The sequence below is a fragment of the Pinus tabuliformis genome, chromosome 2_2 (assembly GCF_031772625.1).
Source record: "Pinus tabuliformis cultivar Carrire ecotype Pingquan chromosome 2_2, CPIR1, whole genome shotgun sequence".
NCBI classification, from domain to species: domain Eukaryota; kingdom Viridiplantae; phylum Streptophyta; class Pinopsida; order Pinales; family Pinaceae; genus Pinus; species Pinus tabuliformis.
Genome location: NC_142300.1, coordinates 333,206,438 through 333,219,316, shown reverse-complemented (window position 1 = coordinate 333,219,316; position 12,879 = coordinate 333,206,438). Strand labels below are relative to the sequence as shown.

Genomic DNA, 12,879 nt, shown 5'->3' with positions numbered 1-12,879 from the left:
AGTATAAGATTTAAACATCCGATTCACACTTTTTTTCACTTCTAATTACTTTACAACATATTCATTTTTCTTAATTATAGGAAACATTATTTTTCTATATAGAACATAATTTTTATTTTTTATTTTTATTTTAAAAGGGCACAGACGGATGGACAAACTTACACATCCCCTCATACTGGGTTGTAGAATGAGCCTCGCAGCTCGATTATACACAAACAAACTACATGCATCAAATCCACATCGCATGTCATGTCGTGACATATAATCAAATAGATTGTATTAAAATCATTCAACCACATATTATATGTGTCAAATAGATTATCCAAAGAACCCACGCCACTTGCATCAATGCTATTGTGCCATCCCATATCTCCATGAGGCCTACAATTGAGTCACTAGTGGATCGCCCCCTCACCATACTCTGTCTTCGACCATATTAGAGGTTACACAAATCAACATGGGGAGGTCTAAGCCCAAGGTTTGGTGGTTTAGATATTAGGGTGGACCTACCCCAACACCCCATCAGGGGTCATGAATCTGAGCCTTGATGAAACATATTGACACCAAACTAGCACTCGGGAGGTTTGATAATAAGGTGGACCCACCTGATCGCCCCATCAGGGATCGAGGGTCTGAGTACTAAAAAAATTCCCTACCACTAATCCAACGTTGACCACCAAATAGGCAGGGGCCCACCTCATTTCCCATTAGGGGTTGAGGGTCCCAAGTCATTACAAAATTTTTTTACCATCAAACAACACTGATGGTTGGATATATATGGGATTTGCCTCATCCTCATCAAGGGTCAGGGGGTCCCAAGCTATACGTATACACATGCCAATTATTCCATCAAATGAAATACATAAGTGGTTTGTATGAGTATTAAGTGATTTACATATAAGATGCTAGTACTCGTCGAATTATTTGGGCATGTCGTAAGTGGCCCGGGCTAGACTATTTATGTTGATTAATCCATTATTGTGAGACTATTCATGCCATTTTGGTCATAATAATTTGGCATTGCATGATTCAAGTGGGCGACTTCATTAACACATTTTTAAATATGAATAACAATGCTAATTTGGTATGGCCTAATTCAAAAGGGAGACGTTGTTAGCCAGTTTTTAAAGGTGAATAAAAAAGACAAAATTTATGGCTTCAATCTGATTCTCCCACTTCTAGACTATACATATGTGTATATTAGAGCCTAAATATGATATACGAATTATGATGAAGCTTGAATTTTGTCTCAACAATTGCATGATTATGTGGGTGAATATGTATATTTTTAATATGCAAGTGTATTTTTTTTTCCCTTGAGAAGTTCACAAATACCATCTCAGTAAAGCGCAAAATTAAGTGGATACATGTAATTGTTTAAAAGGAATTGTTGTGAACCACAAAGTTTTAGTTCCAACATAAACATATATATATATATATATAACTTGACATTCTTTCAATAGATCGTTTTAACAACATGCATTAGGGTGGAAGGTATAAATTTTGCATTATTATACTTCATCAATGCATGTTTAAAGTTCGAATATTCAATTCATGTGCATTCATATACTATAACACCTCTACTTGTGATCCATTTAACATATAGAAATAGAAAATTAAGCATCCTCGTAAATTTCACACAGAAATGTATATAAATGAGAGTGGAATTCACAATAAATACTTATACCAAGTTACTTATCTGTATAAGTTAATTTATGATGGTTCTTGGAGAAGGGCTTCACACTATCCTCCCAACCATAGGCTAGTTACATTATTCTATCTCGTAACTTGCTACCCCCATGTTAGGTCAAGAGTCTCAGAGTTAAAATTCACTAGACAATACACCAATTGAGCTAAGAGAATGATATCACTTGCAAGTGGTTTATAAGTATCTAGAAAGCACTAGTGGTTTCACAGTTGTAGCAAGCACTAATGGTTTCTCAACGAACCGCAAGCACTAGTGACTTATTGTACAAGTGGTTTCACAGCCTGATACAAGCACTGACGGTTTCTCAGCCACAATAAGCACCAATGGTTTTTCAACCTCAGCAAGCACCCAATATGTTTAGTCAATCTTACTTTGTGCCCAACTTGGAAACACCATAGAAATCCGAAGACTAAGAAGTGGTCCAGTGTAAGTGAATAATGTTCGTGAATTTTCCTAGTGTTGGATCTTCCACACAATTCCCTAGAAATCCAAATTCGATTCCCTTGTCTACAATTGGACAACATATTTAAGTTGTCATGCTATGTCTTAGGAATTTTTGAGAGGGAACTCTTCTCCCCCGCATTGCCTTCCTTTTCACATTACCCTTTTGATTCACAAGAAGGGACAAATTAGGATGACACTGGTAGTTGCATTAGCAACCAAATCTAATCATAGCAACCTTTCCTATCCATAAAGGTTCGACATTAAATTTGGTGGGATTGGTATGGCGGTTCACGTCAGACCCATCTCTCAAAACTCTGGCCCATTATCCCTTCTCCTCAAATTTCAATTTTCGACAATAATAAAAATTAATTAAATATTAATATTATAATTATTAATTAAAGCATAAATCTTTAATTAATCCTTTTTAAGCATTAATGCATGATTGCTCTAATTATGGTATTGATTTAAGCATTAAAATGTGTGATTATAATTAGATACATAATTCATACATTTTGGTACCATGATCACGACATAATTGGATTTTCCACATCAATAATTTCACTATATTAAAACACAATTTCCTCCAGCGATAAGATATTATGTTGGGATTCTTAATTATACTGTTAGGTCTGTATAATACTAGTGTATCCCCCTTATTGTTATTTTTGTGCCCATGTAGCCCCTATATTGTTATTGTTGTGCCCCATAGAAGACCACTATTATTATTGTTGTGCCCTTACATTTTTATTGTTATGTAGACTCTAATTATATTGTGACTCCTTAGACTCCCATACATACCAAGAAGGTATTTTCATTTGAATCATCCAAGAATTATTTATTTATGTGATGTAAAGGAGGTTTCCCCCTTGAAGAGACTTACTTTCAAGTCGTTGACCTATATATATATATATATATATATATATATATATATATATATATATATATATATATATATATATATATATATTTTGTGATCTAGTTACATAACATTTAGTTTGAGAGCTTTCGACTATAAGGTTTCACTACTTCAAATAGGTCATCTTGGAATTTTCGCTATATTTTTTTTTCTACGAGGCTTCAAAAAATTAAATTTCAGCCATGTGGAGCTGAAATCTTAATGAACTTCATGTAAAAAATTTAGATCTTTGTTCACTATATTTTTTGAGATATGGTCTGAAGAAGTTAGGATTTTTTCATTCTCCAGAATTCTGTCTCAAACATGTGACCTAGGGAAAATCGTCATAAATTTTTTTGTGAGCATCGAATTTGAATTTTGCAAGAACTAATTGAAATTTAATGGAAAATAGTTTGTCGTGTATTATTTTCAAGGATGGAGGTTGAAATAGTGACATGTGGAATTTCATACAAGTTTGTTCTACTGAACCAATCCATAATCATGTCATCGTGGGAGATTGAGAATAACTTGAACTTGAAGAATCCAATCTCATTCTGACTTGTGGTAATGGAAATAAGACTCAAAGGACTACCACAGGATGAAATTTCAGACCTTAGAGAGCTGAAATTACAGAGATACAACATTTTTAAGATTAAGATCCAAAAAACAAGAAAAAAAGTGTGTATATTTTAATTGCATAACTATTATTTGAAAAATAAGTTTGAAGTGATTCAAAGGGCACTTTGAAGCATAAATATAATTATTTAGTTCCAACACGCCTCATAACAAAAAATGGATACACCCAATAAGAAACCAGAAAACTTTACTATGACGCATGAAGAAGAGGAAGAAATGCAACATGATATATCAAAGTTACAGGACCAAGCGCAACAAATTTCACTCTCACAAAAGAGCAACCAAAAATGAATTGAATGCAAATATGGATGGTTTCTAAAAGAAAATAAAAGGGGTCATGGATGGTTTAAAAGGGGACATGGATGGCTTTAAAGGGGACATGAAAGGTTTAAAAGTAGACATGGAAGGTTTGACAAAGTTGTTGCAACAAAGGCTTCCTAATAGTGATAAGGTACTCCATCAAAACCATGATGAGGACAAAAGGAACACAAATTATGATTTTAGAGACTCCAACAGTGGGTTGAAGACTAACCACATTCCAAATATCGATATGAAGAAGTTTGATGGCAAGGATCTAGTAACATGGATACTATAGATGGAGCAATTATTTGATCGACATGATGTATCGCACACACAAAAGGTATACATTGTGTCTTTATATTTAGAAAAAAATTAGTTTGTGTGGTATCGATGCCTTTTTTCTCATAAATCAATTCTCACTTGGACAATTTTTACACAATAATTGGTAGCAGATTATGAGGATACAAAGAACAATACCTTCTTTAGCCCATTGATAAATCTCAAACAAAAGGGTTCAATGGCGAAGCACATTGAAGACTTAAAATATTGAATATCAAGGTAAATGATATTCTAGAGGAGCATAGGGTTGACGTCTTCATAGGAATTTTAAAGGATAACATCCAACATAAGGTTCACATTTGGGAACCTAATTCATTGGAGAAGGCATTCAAGGTGGCAAGAAAAATTGAAAGAAAAATTATGGCAACAAGGAATTCTAACACTCACAACTATAAATATGGAAGTGTTGTTTCTCCTAGCCTCCCACAACCTACAAGGTTGACACCACAACACTTGGAGGAAAAATGAGCAAAAGGGATTTTTTACAGTTGTGATAGAAAATACACTAAGGGTCATAAGTGTGCTGAGAAGAAATTATTTTACATAGATTGTGAAGAGAAGGTTGAAAATGAACAATAAACATCAAAAGAAGAGGATATACACCAAGAACCAACCTCGGATAAAGAAGAAATGAATATGACCATATCTTGTAATGCATTGGCAGGAATTGCCACTCCTCAAACTCTCAAGATAAAAGGATATATTAAGAAAAAAAAAATGGTAATATAGTGTTGATAGATTCAGATAGTACCCATAATGTTATTCATTGTAAGATAGCCAAGGAATTTGATTTCTTTCTATACCCAACACCAGAGTGTCAAGTGATGGTTGCAAATGGAGGAACTATAAATTGGTCAAGGAAGTGCCATAATACCAATCTAACCATGGGGGAATATGTATTGCATAGTCCAATGCTTTCCATTCCAATGAGTAGTATTGATGTTGTATTAGGATTCCAATGGTTACAATCTTTGGGGATGATAACTTTTAATTTTCAAGAACTTTTCTTGAAATTTTCTTGGAAAGCAAATGAAATTGAATTAAGGGGAATCATGGGGAAACCATGGAAGATAATCATGTCTAATGGAATGACACATATTATAAAGAAAGAACAACAAGGAATAATTACACAATTATTCTTACTAGATGTTCAAACATCCAAATCATTTGTTTCTCCATATCTCCAAAGAATATTGGACAATCATTCCAATGTATTTGAGACTCCCAAAGGACTCCCACCTATTTTTGATCATGATCATGCTATTCAATTGATTCCAAGAAGCGTTCGTCCAAACATCAAAGCTTACAGATATCCATATGCCAATAAAAGTGAAATTGAATGTATGGTTACAAAAATTCTATAGGATGGTATAATTCAACCTAGCCAAAGTTCTTTCTCTGCTCCAGTAGTATTGGTACACAAGAAGGATGGATCATGGCGTATGTGTATGGATTATAGGGAACTCAACAATCTCACTATTAAAGATAAATTTCCCATTCCTGTCATTGATGAATTACATGGAGAAATTTACTTCATCAAGTTGGGTCTTCATTCAGGATATCATCAAATTAGAATGAAGACTGAAGACATTCTAAAAACAACATTCAGAACTCATGAAGGTCATTATGAATGTTTGGTCATGCCTTTTGGCCTTACTAATGCACCTTCCACATTTCAAGGTTTGATGAATTCCATTTTCAAACCCTTCCTTAGAAAATCTATGTTAGTATTTTTTGATGATATACTAATCTACAAGAAGTCTTAGAAGGATCATGTTCAATATGTTGACAGGGTGATAAAACTATTGAAGGGGAAACAATTGTATTCAAAAACCTCCAAATATTTCTTTGGGGTACAAGAGGTGGAATATTTGGGTCATATTGTATCTCATGAGGGTGTTAAGGTAGATCCTAACAAAATTAAATCCATCAAGGAATGGAAAATACCCACAACCCTAAAGCATTTTCGAGGATTTCTCGAGTTAATAGTGTATTATCACAAGTTTGTTAAGAATTATGGAAAAATAACAGCACCATTAACAACATTACTAAAGAAAGATGCATTTTTTTGGACTCTAGAAGCAACTAAGCCATTTGAACATCTTAAAGAGAAAATGTGCCAAGCTCCGGTTTTAGCTACTCTAGACTTCACAAAAACCTTTATGGTGGAATGTGATGCCTCGGGAAATGGAATTGGTGTCATTTTAATGCAAGAAGGAATACCCATTTATTTTGAAAGTCATCCAATTAAGGGAAAGTATTTACACAAACCTATTTATGAGAAGGAAATGTTGTCAATACTACATTCCCTAAAGTCATGGTGACCATACCTAATGGGAAAACCCTTCAAGGTAAAAACAAACCATGATAGTCTTAAATGCTTCTTAGAACAAAGATTATGTTCAAAGGAGCAGCAAAAATGGGTCACTAAGATGTTAGGTTATGACTTTGAAATCATCTACAAAAAAGGGAAGCAAAATGTTGTTGTAGATGCACTCTCAAGAAGGGATGAAGATGTGGAAGAATTTCTCTATGCAATTTCTATTATCCAACCTGAATAGATAACTGAAGCAAGGGAGGAATGGAAGAATTATGAAGAGGTGTGGACACTCATTCAAAAGTTGCAACAAGATCCTGGTACATTTGATACTTTTATTTGGAAAAATGACTCATTATGGTACAAATATCACTTATATCTATATAAGAATTCCCAACTCAAATAAAAGATTATTTTGGAATTGCACACATCTCCTTTAGGAATTCAATCAGGAATTTTAAAAACTTACCACAGGGTCAAGAAGGAATTTTTTGGGATGGCCTTAAATATGATATTCAAAATTTTGTGGTAGAATGTTTGGTTTGCCAATAAAATAAAGTTGAGACAATTAGGACCCCAGGTTTGTTACAGCCTTTAGCCATTCCAAGTCAACGTTAGGAGGAGGTATCAATGGATTTTATCACAGGTTTACCCACGTCCAAAGGAAAGTGTGTCATCATGGTGGTAGTTGATAGACTTACAAAGTATGCACAGTTTTGTGCATTATCTCATCCTTTTAAAGCCAATATAGTTTCTATTGCATTTATGGAAACAATTCAAAAATTACATGGAAACCCAAAGATTATTGTAAGTGACAAAGATCTTATTTTCACTGGAAGTTTTTGGATTGAATTATTATCTTGTCTTGGTACTCAATTAGCTCACAACTCATCTTATCATCCTCAATCTGACGAGAAAACTGAAATAGCGAATAAATGTTTGGAAGGATATATTTGTTGCCTTGTATCTAATAAACAAACACAATGGATCAAGTGGTTACCTATGGCTGAATGGTGGTATAACGCTTCCTTCCATACTAGAGAAAAAATGACTCCATTTATGGAACTTTATGGATATCATCCACCGTCCATCACATCATCTTTAAGAGAAAATTCTAAGGTTCAAGTAGTGGAAGATCACAACAAGCATAAAAAATAAGCTATCTAACTCTTAAAGGATAACCTCATTTTGGTGCAAAATCAAATGAAACAATAGGCAAATCAACATCACAGTGAAATAAGTTTTAACATAGGTGACTGGGTATTTTTATGGCTACAACCATACAATCAAATGTTCCTCAAACAAGCTAAGAAGGATAAGAAATTATCACCCAAGTACTATGGTCCTTATTGGGTCCTTACAAGGCGTTGAAAAATATTAGTACTATGGCATACAAATTAGAGTTGCCTGCATCTTCCCAAGTACACCCAGTTTTCTATGTTTCATGCTTAAAGAAGGTTATCAGTGTCAAGTTCACAGTTCAAACAATATTGCCAGAACTTGATGAGGAAGGAAAAATCATATTGGAGCTTGAAGTATTCACGAAACAAGAACTCGACAACTACAAAATTGATCAATTTCATAGTATCTCATTAAGTGGAAGAACTTACCCACTGAAGATTCCACCTGGGACGATGATAATTTTATACAGAAGCATCCATAACTACTCAAATGTTGAGGACAACACTTTTTTTTAATGAGAGGGGCTTGTTAGGTCCCTATAATACTGGTGTAGCCCCCTTATTTTTATTGTTAGTGTAGCCTCCTTATTGTTATCGTTGTGCCCATGTATCCCCCATATTGTTATTGTTGTGCCCCATAGAAGCCCACTATTGTTATTGTTGTTCTCTTACATTATTATTGTTATGTAGACTCTTATTATATTGCGACTCTTTAGACTCTTATATATACTAAAGAAGTCTTTTCATTTGAATCATCCAAGAATTATTAATTTATGTGATGTAAAGGAGGTTCCCCTTAAAGAAACTTATTTTCAAGTCATTGATCTATTTTTTCCTCTACTTTGTAATCTGGTTACATAACATATACAAAAATGTTTATAAAAATCAAATTCAACACGGGGAATGTTAAAACCCACAATATTCCAATAAAAATTATAATTAACCATTAATGGATCCAATGTTGAATTTACAACAATTAAATTCAAAATATATTTTGCTAAAAAAAATTAAAACAAACAATTCATTATGGAAGGAAATAAGCTTATAAATTCCACTCATTTCTTAAAAAAAAGTATTCAACATGATATATAATAACGATGGATAGTCTCCAAAGGTGGTCCATGGAGCACCACTAAAAATGTTACAATCACGATGTTGCTCCATACCCTAGTGAGTGAGTAATATATGTCATTTTTTAATATAATTTCATATTTCAAGATAGTGCTCACATCAATTTCATGTTTTCCTACAATAAATTAATTTGTTAAAATAAATCTCCATGTAGCACAAAAACTAGTAAGTATATATATAGCTATTAAAATGATTATTTTAAATCCCTATTTTTTCTTACATATATAATGTGTTATAGCTTGCACCATGTGATTCCTTAAGCTATAGCTACTTCATATAAATTTATAATTATATAGAGGAGTTTTGAGGCACACTACAACCATTAGAGGATGTCTTACACATTAATTATTTCCGCAATTGATTTAAGGATTTAGGATATACTTAACATGGAATCATTCTCATAAAACCGTCCTCTGAGGGAAGAGAAGGTACTTCTTGAATGCATTTTAGAACTTTTCTTTGAAAAGATACATTAACTCTTGTGGTATTCCAACATATAGTGTTTTTCTTATAATTTATAAATCCAAAACCATTTGGAAAGATGAGTGGATAGTACTTAATTAATGATGGGAATTTCTATTTAAAAAATAGGTTGAAGAATATTAGCTTTATTGATACTAATTATTTTTAAATGATTAATTGATCATTGCACATTTTGATTATGAGTAATACTAACACATTTAAATAAATCAAATGGTTGGTAAACGTCGATAAACATCAAAATATTTACCTCGTCACATTACCCAGATTAAAAAAACCATAAAAAATTATTTAAATTATAATTTTATTTTAAGTTATTATTGTTATTAACTATAAATAGATTAATATAAGATTTAAACATATATACATTTTAAAAAACATGTAACAATATTCTTAACCATGAATATTTACCCTCGCTTTACCTTAAGCAATGAAATGATAATCCTTGAATTAAGAAGACAACAAAAGTGGCACAACTACATAATCTGAATTCTAATTGTGACTTACAATTGTCTTTATTCATGAGAGAGAAAAGTAGTATCTTTCATGCATGTTTTTACATATTGACAAAGTATGCTCACTGGCTGCCGCATAGTTTATCGTTACTAATTATGTTGTATGGAAGGGAGAGAGAAAAGTAGTATCTTTCATGCATGTTTTTACATATTGACAAAGTCTGCTCACTGGCTGCCCCATAATTTATCGTTACTCATTATGTTGTATGGAAGGGCTTGTACGCTTTTAAAGCTTTAGCAATAACCACTCTAGATCCATTGGCAACTAGCATTGAAATAACCATACAAAATCCACCTTAATATTTGCAAAAGAACCCACCTAGAAGACCAACTCTGAATCTTGTTTTTTGATATATACATGCTCACCGAAAAGTACAATGTCAATGGCCAGAATGACAATGCGCCTAGAAGTCATAGAACATTGTTTAGGAATGTAAGCAACATGGAAATCAATGTGGTGATCACCACAAAACCTGTCCTCCATAGCAACCTGAAAAGATTCACCTTATATGGCCCATATAAAGGTATCGGCAGAACGTACTGATTATTAATGAAGTGAATGCATGGGTAATTTTTGCGGGCGCACCCTTCAGTAACTGCAAACAATGGTTGGAAATAAATATGAGAAGGAAAAGATAAACGTTAAAATACATCAACATTGGTCACTCATTAATGCATTGGCATAACAAACACAAGTTGTAACATGATCATATAACTGATAGCATCAACATGTAGAAAAACTCATTTATGTGCAAAAAAGTAGCAATTGAGATACTCCGTTATATGCATAAAAGTATCAATTTTAGTCTCAATAGCTAAAAACATTGAAATCATTATTGAGATTATTAATTGTACATTTTGATAGGATTGCAGAAAGTACATATTTTAAGAATATTTTGAAATTTGATGGATGGGAGTAACCTTAAACAATTGAAGTTACTCATTTTTATCAAATTCTAGAGTATTTTCAAAATCTACAATGGAATGAAAATGGATACGTGGGATCTAAGCTTTAACATTAACTGTTATAGTTACTTTATATGTACCGACTAAGTGGATGACAACTACAATGTTGGCAATGTCAATCAACTGAAAGGGATTGTGAAAACCAAAGCCTCGCGATAGGTTTCCTGGTGCATTGTCACCAAAAGTTGTGTAGCCCATGAAACCACATAGCATGTAGAACACCGTTGTTGTTGCCACACCCAATAATGTTGCTTTCTTCATCGTCTTATTCTCTGCTCTCAACAATTTTGTTGTGCCCTGAGCTTCATTTCAATTGAGTTATCTCCTCACATTTGTTACCATGAAGCCACTGATGTATTAAAAAATTAGGGAACAGGGATATGGTGATATTGTATAACTATACACACTACAACAAAACCAGCGATTTGCGCCAGATTTAGCGCCAGATTTTAGTGCATTTTTTTTGTAATTGTGATGAGCAACCTGGCGCTAAATCTGGCTCTATTGTACAATTTTTAAAGCGTCCTTTTTTGCACCTTATTTTGCATCCCTTTTCACGCTAGATTTTGCATCATTTTTTACACCAAACTATGCATCATTTTTTGCGACAAATTTTGAACCAAGATTTGCATCTTATTTTATGACAGGTTTTGCTTCTAGTTTTGTGTCATTTTTTGCATCTATTTTTCATTCTCTTTTGCTTCCTATTTTGTGTCATTCTTTGCTTCCATTTTTGCACCATCATTTGCATCAAGTTTACACTGTATTTTGAATCCAATTTAACGTCTTTTTATGCATCCATTTTGTGTCAGTTTTTGCATCTAGTCTTACGCCAGGTTTTGTATCTAGTCTTACACTAGTTTTTCTTCTATTTTTGCACCAGCTTTGGTGCCTATCTTTGCACCATGTGTTGAATTTGATTTAGCACCAAATTTTGCATCCATTTTTGTACCCATTTTTGCATCTTTTTTTGGACCATTTTTTACATCCACATTTACGTTTGATTTGTCTCCATTTTTCCCATCTCATTTTGCACCATATTTTGCGTCATTTGTTTCATCCAATTTTGCCCCATTTTTAACACCATCTCTTGCATCTAATGTTACATCATTTTGAGCATCGAAATTTGCATTTATATTTGCATCTTATGTTGAGTCATGTGTTGTGTCCACCTTTGCATCTTATTTTGTGTCTAATGGTACATTCAATTTAGAGCCATTTTTTACGTCTACTTTTGTATTTGTTTTTGTACCAAGTTTTGCATCCAATTTTAAGCTATTTTATGCCCCTTTTTGCACCATTTTTTTGTGTCTACTTGTGTCCAATGTTGCACCATTATTTACACCAACTTTTTCATCCAATTTTGCATTTTTTTGGTGTCTAGTTTTACATCATTTTCACCATCCAAATTTGCATCTTTTTTTGCCTCATTTTGTGTCCACATTTGCATATAATTTTGTGTCTAAGTTCGAGCCTAAATTTGCATGTGATTAGGAATCATTTTTTACATCCAATATGGCATCCTTGGTTTCACCTTTTTTCAGCCCCATTTTGCATCTTGTTTTATGTCTTTTCTTACATCTTTTTTTTTTCCTTTTTTGCACCCAAGTTTGCATCCCAAATTTACACCATTATTTGCATCATCATTTGGCATATTAATTTGTAACGTTTTTTGTTTCTTTTTAACGCTCAACTTTGCATCTTATTTTACATCTAGTTGTTGTCTTTTTTTGCATCTAATTTGGTGCCCATTTATGTGTCCTTGTTTTTGCCCAATTTGATATCCTTTTGTATGCCATGTTTTGTTCCCTTCTTTGTGTCAACTATTGCACAATTTTTCACTTCTAATTTAAAACACTTTGTATGTCAATTGTTTGCATTTTGTATTAATTCCTAGTTTAACATCCAATTTTACTTTCAATTTTGCATCCATGGTTACATCCGCATTTGACTTCTTATATAGAGTA

At 33.1% G+C, this 12,879-nt stretch overlaps 1 pseudogene; it reads right to left on the bottom strand.

Moving 5' to 3' along the window:
• Nucleotides 1-10,143: 10,143 nt before the first annotated feature.
• LOC149192637 (amino acid permease 2-like) overlaps nucleotides 10,144-12,879 on the bottom strand; it is a 63,202-nt pseudogene continuing 60,466 nt past the window's right edge.